Source organism: Malus sylvestris, chromosome 13 (genome assembly GCF_916048215.2).
Source record: "Malus sylvestris chromosome 13, drMalSylv7.2, whole genome shotgun sequence".
NCBI classification, from domain to species: domain Eukaryota; kingdom Viridiplantae; phylum Streptophyta; class Magnoliopsida; order Rosales; family Rosaceae; genus Malus; species Malus sylvestris.
In genome coordinates, this window is record NC_062272.1 from 24,584,763 (window position 1) to 24,598,716 (window position 13,954).

The following is a 13,954-nucleotide window of genomic DNA, read 5'->3' on the forward strand; positions in this document are numbered from 1 at the left end:
TAGTGTAAATACATATATTTGTATAAAAAAATTAAAAAAGAAATTACGTGTCTTTAGACCTGTTAAAGTTAAAAATTCACATAGGAGGAGATGTTTTTGGTAACTATTTGAGCTTAAGCATGGTTTCTGATCTCTCTATAAAGTCGTGATTGGTTTTTTTTTTTTTTTTTTTTTTTGCATTTTTTTTCCGAATAACTATATTATCTACACTAAGAGAAGAGTGTGGCTTAATCTTTCAATGATTAGTAATAATGTGGTTCAAATTCACCTTTGGCAAGAATTGTATGTTCAAACACTCAATCTTATTTTTTTAACCTATTTTCTAACTTTCTGCCCTCCATTGTTCTCTCTAAAAAAACCCAAAACCAGAACCTCATATTGCCGCCAGCCCTAGCCTTTGGTTTTGGGGTCGGTGGCAGCCCCTGCTCTCTCTGTTTTTGCTCAACTTTTCTTCCCTGTTTTCTTTTGCTATGGTTCCCTCTAAGTTTTGTCTCAGCTTTCTGAGCTTTTGTCTCAGTTTTACCCCTCCTAATCGCCTACCTTGTTTCTCCTCCCCATCGCATCTTTCTTTCCCTCATCTTCTTCCCTCCCCATCTTTCCTAACCCATAATCAGGAGTTAGATCTCGGAGTTTTGAACTCCATCGGCCCTTAAGACCCTTCATCCACAACCCACTACGGAACTGGCTTGCCGAAAAATTTAGGCGAAGTGTGGAACGATTCACGTTGGAACAAGGGTGTCCTGCACACCCCCTTTGCCCTCCCCCTCTCCTGTTACGTTTGGTGACTTTTTATGCAAGTGTGGATGTCGGTATGGTGGTTCTTGGTGGTTTGATGGAACCCAACAATCTCAAAGCTAGCTTTTGGTTTGAGTGCTTTTTTTCCTTTTGGGGCATGGCTTTCCTTTGTGGAAGGCGCATCGGCGGCGGTGAAGAAGCACGCTTGCTGCTCTTGTTTAGGGTTCCCTTTTGTTTGTTGGTTACTATTGCCTACGGGCCTAAGTGTACTTGGGTCTTCCGCCTTGTCTTGACTTGGGATGTTACTCTCTATCTACTTGGGTTTGTCCATTTTATGTTGGTTTGCTTTGTTTGTGTTGGGTTTGTGTTTGTTTGGACTTGGGTCCATCTATCACAAGTTGTAATTCTCCCCTTCATTAATGAAGTCTCCTTTGTCAAAAAATAAAATAAAAAATACACTCAATCTTATCGCTGAGCTAGAATGAGGGTAAAACATTAATTGTATTTTGTGCAGCACACGATGTCATTCTCGTTGCCTGATGACGTGTTCCTTGTGCAATTAATAGAGTATGAGATTCTTGTGGATTGTTTGCCTAACTATTTTTTATCTCAGGGAGGTGATCTTGGGCTCGGGAAGGATCTAGTGCCCAATGGATGAGCGTCGAGGAGGTGTTTTACTGCTAATGGGCTTGGAACGCACAACCCTGGAAAAATATAAATGATTCGTCCCCCTAGTAGGCCTAACATATATTTTTTGACCAAACAAAAGTAAATAAAATCAAGATCATGAACTAGGCCCAACTTGGCTAAGTTACGAGTCGCGACATTAGAAACAAAGATGCTTTCCTCACCACATATTTGTACCATCATTTGTACCATTTTTCTAATAAAAACACAAATGCTACTCTTACCTGACTGTGTGGGGAAGTATCACAGCGCAGACTACCCACACAGTGAGCAAGTTTCTGAATCTGTTTCCAAATGACTAGATCAAGCTGTGTAGCAAGGGCTAAACGAACTCCTCTTGCTGCTAAATCTCAACTGAGAATGGACTAGTCAGTCAGAGATAAAAGGCACCAACTGTCACGCCCCGATCCCGACATACATCCAAGATCGACACGTGATGTCACTAAATGCCCGTAACTCAACATACCCTGCCTTTATCATATGTACCAAGTATAATTCAAGATCCAGATGCATGATAATTTTTCGTACACTTTATGGCTGCATCTAACCTCCTCATTAGACTGCCTACATACCCTCATTAGGAATCAAGCCATTCATAGTTCATCTTCGCTATAACTCGACATAAATCACAGTCCGTTTAAGCCGAAAGGCATAACATTTCTCAGTCAATCAGTAGAACTTGACAAGCATGGAATTACTAGACTCAAGGTTACATAACAAACCCACCCGAAAATCATGATTTTCCTTCCATCTTTTATATAAGTCATTATATCGCAACATGATACCGCAATTCACAACATATATCATATCAAGAACCGACGAAGCACAATACCATTCTCTAGCCACATTAATTAAGTCATTTGACCAAAATAACAACAACCATAACCATATCTTCTAAATTCATACTTATGAAATCATAATCGAATCATAGAAAATCCTGAATGAGTCAACCAGACATCCAACAGCTTTTCTAATTCAATTCACAATATTCTTGAAACCATTGCTCACAATTATATTAAAACTAAGGCTAGAGTGACACAGTTAAGCCAAGCCTATATTTCTGAAGCTAATATCAAATCCAAGAAACCAACAAGTCAAGTGACACGATTTCAGACTATCACTCAATGGAATCCAAATAAGGATACGATTCCGGACCATCACTCAATGGAATCGCGGAGTAGAAGGGATTCCGGACCATCACTCAACGGAATCCAAACAAGGATATGATTCCGGACCATCACTCAACGGAATCCATATGGATATGGTACCTACCGAATGTACCAGGTATATCTAAATCTCATCATCTCTATAATTACAATGTAGTCACCTACCATATTCACTTCTCATGGCCACCAACTAATATGTTACACAAGCATATAAGTGCTACAACATACTTCTAATAGGATTCTAGGATCACATTGTCATAAAAGTAATCATACACAACATACTAATCATACAAAACAACCCATATTCCCAATATGCACGTCAATTCCCCCATCATAAAACTACAACGATGGCTAAATATAAAAATTAAAGATTTTATAGGAAACATAATCATAAAACCATCTCATATCCACGCAAGACAATAATTATGAAAACAGGGAAATCACCTATATCACATATATTAAAGTCACTCACATTTTATCATATCATACCATACCATCTATGCAAATCAACCACCTTTCAAATATGTAAGTCAAATCACATATCACAATCATCAACAATACACGAGCCAAATCATGTTTAATAAACATTGGTCTATGGCTAAATATATAAAATCACATTATAAAACTAAGTTATATTCACGAATAATATTAATATAAGAAATTAAGGTAATAATCACATCACATAAGTTAAAGTCACTCACTAACCAAGTGGGTCCACTGGACTTCACTTAGTCTCGTTCCTGGATTTCACAAAATCTGTCAACTCAATATACCCAATGCATCGGAAAGTGTAAAACATTTCATGCAATATTCCTAGATATCAAACCTTCAGAGTTATTCTCCTAAGACTTCCATGCATTTACAAGGGAGGTAAGATTCAATATAGACTACTGAAGATACAAAACAAAGGCAATACTTCCTCTGCGCCCACTATCACTTGGGAGTGGGAGCAAGATTAGCTCTAAAGTTGGAAACCCTAAGCTAGAGGGAGCAGTTACATTAATCACTATATAGACTTAACCAACGAAATTCAAAACATTACCTACATCAAACAAGATAAGCTATAATCCCTCTATTGCCCGGAAAATAAAGCCTTTACAAAAAGTTCCAAACTAAACAAGGTATAACTCATTTGGTTATTTCATCTACCTTTCGAATCAAACATGACAAGTGACAGGTATTAAAGAAGACAATATTATATCAAAAAGCAAGAACCGCTCAAACCCCCTATCCAAAATTGCTCTCCTTCCTCCGCTTTTCATATACGGATAAAGGATAGAATGTCTGCATACCGAAACAATGCTCAACTCATGGCACAAGATTGGATACAACATCTAAGAATAGACATTTAAAAGATAAAGGAAAACCCCCTTAAAAGCAATCCTTCCTCCTTGAACAAGTGAGACTCCATATCCAACCTAGATTTAAAATTCATCTGCACATAATATTGCCCAAATAATGGTCGACATTTTAAAAGCTCTCTAAGTATGGGAGATGAAAACATACACCAAGAACAACCAAACCTCATTCAGAAGCAGATAACACATCTTTCTTTGACCGAGTCAGACGTCATAACCAGGAAATTTTGGGATGCATCTGATATGAAACATTGATCATTGATCAAATAATACTACAAAACAACATAAACCCAAGAATTAAGGATTTAAATCATAATCCAATAATTAATCATACCCCCTCTTGGAAGTAGCTTGTTCTACTTCAACAAAGTTGGACCTCATTTACAGACGAGTTGGAAAATGTCTGCAGCCAAATCCAATTTGGCTCGGAAAAGCTCCAATTTGGCTCGTACCCGTCAGAACCCTAGAATGGATGAGCTTCGATTCTCCTTCCTGAAGGGTGAAATCGACTTCGAACGCCTCCGGTGCTCAAGCACTGTTCTTGGTGATTTTGACTTAAAAACCCACAAATTTGGGTGAAGATGGAAGAGGGAGGGTTGAGGAAGAGGTTGCAGGTGTTGTATGGTGATGATTTGACGGAAGAAATAGTGAAATTTGCCGGAATTTGTTGGGTTGGGTGTGCGGGTGCTAGGACTGACGGGAATGAAGCTTTCCTTCCTTTTTCTTTTTCCCTTCTTCCCCCTTTTCTTTTCTCACGCCACCCCCGTGGCTTTTTTTTTCCTTCTTTTCTTTTAGCCACTGCCGTGGCTTTTTCTTCTCCTTTCTTTTTTTTTTTTTTTTTTTTTTTTTGCAACACAACTTCAAGCGTCCGTAATTATACCGTTATAATCCGGACTTGCAAACGGTTTTCGCCTATACGTTCGTGATCTCAATATCTATTCAACAATATAATTTGTGACCTCGAATGGTCTATGGATTTTAAATAATTAATTTCCCAAAAAGTATAAAATCTCAATAATACCAATACGTATAATATAACAGTGAAATTCAGGAACGGGATTTCACACCAACAAACTCACCTAAATGATTTCAAATCACACTACTAAGATCGCCAATTCCACTAGCAACATCCAATGCACCATCTGTATTCAACAATAACCAATTTTCAGGAGGTTTAGTCCAAACCATACAAGAATAAAGGGACGGAGAGGACGATTGGGAATGAAAGGGCACTTGCACTTGCACTTTCAGAAACTCTTGTAGTTGAAACAAACAGTCTGCACTACTTGAAGAGGATCTAAAGTTCCACCACAAAGCGCAGACTTGAGACCGTAAGTAATCTGAGTTTATGAAGAGACAAAAGCAAGACACTAGCAAAGGAGTACTCCGTTGAAAACATGCACCGTCAATTTCATGGAGGAACTACATAAAACACAGCTAATGTCCAATGCTATGCCTCTCCCCTTCCTTTTCTAGCTCTTCCTCCCTTCCTCTTCCCTCATCTTCCCTATCTCAGCCATCATCCACCCCTCGCCATTCTCGTTTCTTCCTACCTCATCACGCTAACCCCTCATTCCTGACCTTTCCCTTCCTCATCTCCTCTCCCTTGCTTCTCTCCCACCATTTTGGGTACAGATATCCATGGATCTATGCCCTATACCCCGACCCAGGTCATGCCCTTTCAAGATTTTCTTCGATTTGGCACTTGTTTTCCTAGTGTGGGGTTTATGTTTGTGCTGCAGGTGGGTTGGATCCTCCCTCGTCAACTCGGTTCCATGGTGGTGTCACCTTCCTCAATGGCTTCGGTGCTCTCAGCTCTGGAGGATCGGCTTGGTCTGAGAGCTTGGCGTGTATGTCTCGTTGCGGCTCGGCTCTGCTTGTGCGTGGATGCCGATGTCCCATTTTCCAGAATTTGTAGGTGGCCTTGGCATAAGTGCTTCGTTCCCCCTGTTATGAGTTGTACATTGGATCCCTTCTTAGTGTAGTGTAGTTCCTCTCGCCCTTATGCACCGCGGTGGCGCTGGTGTTTTAGCTAATTTGATCTTTGCCTTTGTGCGTTATGTATTGTGAGTCTCGTCTACTAACGATGACTTTGACGTGGTCTCGCACTTTCGCAATGACTTTTTGTGGCCTTAGTATTCAGCGATGACCGTTGTGTCTGCCAGTATCTCTCTGTTGTGGCTATCATTTATTGTGACAGATCTGTGCTAGTTCTTGTGCGCTTGGCGATTGTGCGGTTGTGCTTGTAAGTGTCTACTAGGGGTTTATTGTTATTCGTCTATTTTGTGAAAATTCATTCCAAATCAATTTATTGGTCATTGGAATTATGTACCCAATGACACTCTGTAATTGTTTGGTGTTGATTAATGAAAGACTATGCTATCGTTTCTTGTCAAAAAAAAAAAGGTAAAATTATGTTTAACCCCTGAACTATTACTCCAATTAAAATTGACCCCCTAAATTATTTTTTTGGTAAATTAACCCCCTAACTATTTAAAATCAGCCAATTAACCCATTACCATTAGGTTCGTCCACCATTCCTTCAAATTCATGGGCAAATTAGTCATTTCATTATCAATTCTTACTTGTCAATGATAACTACTAATAAAATTATGACACGTGAACACAAAATAATGTGTAAAACATATAGCATAATAAGAAAACATAAAAAAAAACCCGAATGTTTACATAAAAGACCATTTCACATTGTCATTACACATTATCTTGTGTCCATATGTCATAAATTTATTGGTGGTTATAGTTGACAAGTAAGAATTGATTATGGAAAGACTAATTTGCCCTTAAATTTGACAAAATAGTAGATAGAATCTATTGACAAGGTGTTAATTAGCTAATTTCAAATAGTTTAGGAAGGGTTAATTTATCAAAAAATAGTTCATATGGTCAATTTCAACTAGGATAATAGTTCAAGAGGTCAAATACTAGTTTACCTACATCAAAAATTACAAAACTACAAGAGTTGCGCTGCGTAATAAAATGGGAATTTTAACGAAAAGCTCATGGTACTATTCACTTTAACGAAAAACCACATTTTTACACTAAAAAGTCAATTCTGGTACTATTCACTTTACCCTTTATGTTGTCCTTATCGTTAAAACTCAAAGTTTTCAAGCCCTTTTCATTATTTTTTTCTTAATAAAATGCCTAAATTTTGAACCCCCCCCCTTTAGCATCAAGCTTTATTTTTATAGACTATTAAGTCTACATTTCTTTTTCTTTTTTTTATCTTATTTATTTTTTATAAGACGGTGCTACACCAAATTCATGCACTAAATGATGTTACAATTACAATTAATTATTACTCAAATTCTAACTTGAAGTAAAACACAAATTTAATTGGTGCCACATCATTTAGTACATAAATTTAATACTTAAATTTGGTGTGCGTGACATTATTTTTTTATAACCTTTGCAGCCCATTAGCCAAACCGAAGACCATTTAGAACTATTGCTTACCCACACAAATACCAAACCTAACACTCTTTCTGAATCAGTGCTCTCATTTCTCGACACCCAAATAGAAAAAAAAAAAAAAAGGAACTTTAATAAAAATGATTTGGGCTAAATTTAACTAAATACTATCATATAACTTTATTTAATGAAAATAATTTAAATATTAATAAAAAAAGACTTAAATTTTAATGAAAAATGATAAAGTTTAATATAATAAAAAAATAATAAATAATAAATAATAAAAAATGATGCATGAGTCTATCACACAAACTATTTTTGAAACTAAACAGTACTACACTATTTATAAAACTGAATGTTACTACACTATTTCTTAAGATAAATGGTATTACACTATTTTTTAACACTGAACAAAATTATTGCTGAAACCAAACACGAGTACTACACTATGCCTAAAATTGAACATAGGTACGACACTATTTTTAAAACTGAACATGGGCATTATTTCTGAAATTGAACATAGATTGTCATGCACTAAGTATTTCTTAAACTAAATATCATATCAAATTAATCCTCCACAATTCAAAACTACTCCAATTAATTACATTATTATGTGCATGCGAAAGACCATTTTTATAACCGGCATTACACGATTTTTGTCACAGCCCGTCCCGAATTATTGTTGTCGATGGTGTGAAAAGATGAAATTGCTCTTGGACGTTTTGTGTGATTGTGTGGTTTAAGTTTAGAAGTGAACTAATACATTAAGTCCCTAATATTTTGGAACCAATTAGGACTTAAAGTTGTTATGCTTTTGTGGTTGTTGGGAAGTCAAAAAATTTTTGGACCACACACACACTCCAACTCCCCCTCTCTCCTTCCCGTGTACTCTCTCTCTTCTCCCTCTCAATTTTCTTCTTTTTCAGTACAAACCATACGGACAAACTCCAACCCTCACAAAGCCTTGCAGATCGAACCTTTAGAGGCCATGTTTGAGTTCCTTGTAACCTTAGCATCTTAACTATACCATTTTTAGGTCGTGAAAGCTTCAAAAACCCCGTGAACTCGAACCCCAGATTTCATGCACTGTTTATGCACTAATTAATGTGAGGTTTTTAGGAGTTTTTAAGGACATAGGGAGCTTTGAATCATCCTCACGAAGCTCGGAGAAGAAAAACCAAACGATTTGGATGTCGGGAAATCGAGTTCGACGAGTTTTAAGTTTATGCCAGATTATCGAGCTTTCTCCGACGAGTTTTCATGGATTTCAAGCCTTGAAATTGGTAAGGATGTGTTCTTCTAGTTATAAGCTTTAAATTGAGACCAATTTCATGAGTTTTGGTTAAGAAATGACTGAGATATCAAGGTTTTTCAAATTCCCAATTTTCCGGAGATGGCGACAGTCATCGGAGTCGAAGGAAGAGGACGAACGAATATTCCGTCAACTTTGACGGAATATTATAATGGCGTCAGGTTAGTTTTAACGGTATGTGCTATTATTTAACGAAATATTCCCTAACGCCGTTAGGGTTACCGTCAGTGTGCCTGGCACGTGCCCGAGCATGGGATGCGTGTCTGGCCGTGCCTTGGCCGGCGCGTGACGGCACGTGGTTTGTGAAATCCCGTTCCTGGATTTCACTGTTATAATCTACGTATTTGTACTATTGAGATTTTATATTATTTCTCGAGAATTTATTTTAAATTGTTTGGATTTAGATTTTAATTAAACTAGTTATGAAGAATGAAGTTTGGAAAATAATTATTTAAAATTCGTTGACCTTTTGAGGTCACAAGTAACGTTTTCGAATAGGTCTCGAAGCCACGAACGCATAGACGAAAGCCGTTTGCGAGTCCGAGTTCTAACGGTATAGTTACAGACGTTTGAAATTGTTGCACAAAAAAAAAAATGAGAGAAAGAAAGCCACGGGAGTGGCTGAAAAAAAAAAAGAGGAAAAGAAAGAAAGCCACTAAGTGGCGAGAGAAAAGGAAGAAAAGAAGGTCCAACCGTGGACTTTTACCCACGCCAACCCGGAGTGGTTTCCGGCCATTTCTATCATTTTTTCAGGTGAAGTTCAATTATCTCTCACCTGCAACCTCTTCTACCATCTCCCATCTTCCATTCCCACCCAAAATTGAGGGTTTTTAGGTCCAAAAACCGTGTAAAACCGTGCGGGTTAACCATGGAGTTTTGATGGCGATTCCGCCGTTCCGGCAAGTCTCACCACCCACCACCACCCTTAATCAACTTCTCATGGACCCAAGAACAAGACCCAATCAGTTGTAGGAGCGTTGGAACACCAAGGAAGCTGAATTGAAGAACACCCACCTTAGGGTTTTCGACGGGTACGAGCCAATCTGAGGGCCTTCCCGGCCAAATTGGACTTGGCCATAGGTATAAAGTTTACTCTACTTGTTGAGATCTTTATTCCTGTAAAATTTGAGAATTTTTGGAAAAAGTCGAAATTCCCGGTGTGTGACATCCGATTTATGCAACGCTGATGGTTAACATTATGTATGTATAGTCTTATTTGAAAATTACCCATTTATCATGTTGCCTTTGTTGCTTTAAAGTTAGAATGTAATGTTGATGATGGGGAATCGACAATTATATTGTCCCATAATGTGAAATTGTTTCTCTTCATATTTGGTACAATTTTGCTAGAGTTGTTAGTATACATTTAGTCAGACATGGTCCAGATTTTATCCTTGTGATGACAGTGAATAGCCATTGTTGATGAGCATATTGATTCCTTCTCATTGGTTTAGCATTATCAGACCTTTCTGCTTATGTCTAAAGTTGAACGAATCCTTATATGTATGTATAAATTAATGAAGGGATGAATTTGTTTCCTTATTTACCATATACATATATCTATGTATGCATATTCAAAGGAACTTACTTATATCCCTGGATATATATATGCACCAACTGCCAAGGCTTTTATATACAGGTACATCTATATTTGTAAGTAGTATCTTCACTTATTTTCTCTTTTAGTGTTTTCATTCAAATGTTACATTTATTTTGATCATGTTAATTCAAGTTAAACAAAATAGTACTTGGATCTCATAGTGTGAATTAGTAGTTCCAAGTAATCTAATTAAGACTAGAGTCGGAAGTGATGCATTTAGTAATTGCATATACTTGAGAATAGGAGTTGATTGAGGTGATGGATGCTTGTAGTAATAATTCGAAATAATGCTTTGGAACCTAGATGGGAAATACAGAAATGGATGGTGTATGTGCTCATGTTGTAAATCATAAGTGTGGAGGTAGGAGGTAAGTTGTGTGTTGGTTTGATAGCACCATGTAGCATTGGTACATCGATGACCCTACTTGGTTAGTTATCTTGACCCGCTTGGTTAATCCGTGTTGGGGGGCCACTTCCTATTTGGTTACTTGCATAGGCTTCGGCCGAACGACATCTATCTAGCTCTAGTTTTGAGTGTATCCGTGAATTTTGGCTTCGAGAACTTTGAGTTTGATTTAGAAAAGTCGTTGGATGTCTATGTGACTCCTTCGGAGTTTGCAAGATTTGGTATTAATTTCTTATGAATGATTTATATTCAAAGTTTATAAAATGTGATTGATGGTTAGTTTCATCATTATTATTACATACTTTGTATTATTGTTGCTCACACGAGCTTCGCAGCTTATCCGGGTTGTTGGTTGCTCGATGCACCATTTCCATGATGTAGGCACTTATTTCATATGTGACAGGTCTGGGTAAATTATGAGAAACCGTTTGATATTTTGATTTCATTAAGTAGTCCAGAATCCTTGCTCTTGCTCATTTCCATAAGGTTATCTTAGAATCCTAGATTCATGTGAATGGGAATTACCCACGATGGATCTTGTGAATACAAATTAGAATTACCATGTTATTACTCATAACCTAAGTAGAGAATTATACAGAGTTCTCTAATTGAATTGGTGAAATGGTATGTTATCTCATTGGTTGATTAATATAGTTAAAAGTTAAAATCATGCATCTTTGATTCATGAATTGATTAATTGATGGGATTGTGGAATGACGTTGGATATAGTTGCTATTATTACGATTAGATTAGTTAATGAATGTGACCAGAGAAAAATATTGTGCTTGGTTGATCCTTGATATGTTACATGACTGGATTGTGATATTATGTTGAAAACATAGTGACTTATATGATGGGTGGAATGGAAACCTTGATTGTCATATTGGATTGTTATGTAGCCTTGAATCTAGTACTTCCATACTTGTCAAGTTCTAATGATTGATTGAGGAATCTTATATCTTTCGGCTTGAATGTACTATGGTAAATGTAGATGGGTAGTGAGTGACGAACTGCGAATGGCTTGATCCCTATTGAGGGTACATAGGCAGTCCAGCGAGAAGGTTAGATGCAGCCATAAAATATATGGAAATTACTACGCAATTTGGACCTTGAGTGGTGCTTTATTCATATCCAGGATGCAAAGTATGATAGATATACGAGTATTTGGTGACGTCGCGTGTCGATCCTGAACGTATGTTGGGATCGGGATATGACATGGTTGGTCGAAAATTTTTTCTAAAAATATGGGGATGTTCATGAGGTTGTGTAGGTCACGTTGGTATATTTATATACCTCATTTGAGCAATGTATGAGAAGTTATTAGCCATTATCGGTAATGTGTTTTAATTAATGTTTTTATAGTTGTTTCGCATATAGGGGAGACTTTTCCCGATGATGAGCGTAGTCAAGGGCGACTCAGGGGCTACGACCCTTCGACATACCAGTGAGTGGGCTTTCAGTTTTCAGTATATATTATATACTTGATATTTTCCCAGAAAATGTGCTTAAATGAATGTATGCCTTGAAATGTCATGCATATAATTTATATTCAGCATATGAATTAGTATATGATGCATAATATAATATTGTGGTGTTGTGGATGCTCAAGTAAGCCCAGGTGAGTTTATGAATTGTGAATGTGAATAACGGTTATGATTAATTGAGAAACATTGAGCTCATAAACCTGCACCCCGGTGTTAGTGATTTAGCCAGAGATATGGCACAGACCTGTATATAATGTCACATCCTGCACCATATGTTCACATTGGATCCAATTTAGGTGCACATTCTTGTCGTACAGACCATCATAGGTGGATCCGACTCGTAGGTGACTAGCGATTTATCGCATAGCTATCATGAGTGCGTAGCATTGAGCATAACTATATTACACCCAGTCTTGTCGTACAGACCCTTACAGTGGTTCCGACTCGTGTGCAGTGTAGTGTCGTATAGGTCACTTGTAGTGACTTCAGCTAGATTGATTAATGAGCTATGAATTCAACCGTTCAGACTTCTGCAAGGGTTCCGGCTAATATGTTATTTCCATGAATTTATTTTCACCTGAGTTACTTATTTTGTTTTATATTTTGGCATGGCATACTTATGAATATGGATATGTGAAGTATGAACTGATACACACACACACACACACACATATGTTTATATTCCATTCCTGGGAAAATTATACATGTTTTACGGCGAGGGGTTAGAGCGTTTGATAATGAAATGATTTTGAAAAGCTTTGTTTTTGCCCATTCACACTTTCTGTTTTGCGCCCCTCCAGGATTTAGGTAGACTTATTGTTGGTGGCATTTGAGGATCTCGGCGGTTCTGACAAAATATAATATTCATAGGATATCTTCTGGTATTGTATAACTAGTATTTGTCCTATTGGACTGCACCTAGACTTTCTATGCTCTGATTAGGTGTATTTACACTTGTATCTCATTCCTAGCACTTTCTGCTTATCAGTGCACCTTAGTTAACTTTCAGTTTTATTTATTCGTATATTTCTTATCTTTATTGCTTCTGCACTGTGCACATGGCTATGTCACCCTCACGTGACGGCCAGCATGCCTTGATTTTTGGTCGGGGTGTGTCAAATTTTAAGATGTTTTGAACGTGTTAAAAAATAGAGAAAATAATATTGGGTAAATTACATTTTCATACCTCAGGTTTGGGATCTATTTCAATTCCTTACAACATCTTCAAAACATTTCATTTTCATACCTTAAGTACTATTTTATTTCAAAATAATACATCAGTTACATTTTCCATCCATGGATCCGTTAAGTGATGACGTGGCTGCCACATATATGTTGGAAATGTGCCCTAAAGCCAATCATATGATGATACTTTACGGACATTTCACATGTTAAACTAATCTAGTTTTACATATAAAGGGCATACATTATTGTTTGAGCCGTTTCATATAAATGTTATATGCTTAAACGATAAAGTCCAAGGAATATGTGATTGGGAGAATGTAATCTAATGAAGTTAGATTCATGAGACCATTCTTTCGTAGACACATCCTAAATGTTCCTGATCATAGGATTGTCAATTGGGCATCGACAGTCCGTAAAGATCGGTACGTACTATGTCTTCTCTCAGGGAGAGTGATTAGTCTCGAGTCATTGGTGTGTGTGACATCAAGACAAGTACGTAGGTGCTCAATAGAGAATGAGTACACTGAACGTGATCAACGAAGAGTTCTCATATTCCATGTCACATAAGAACTCATGGTTGGGATAATGC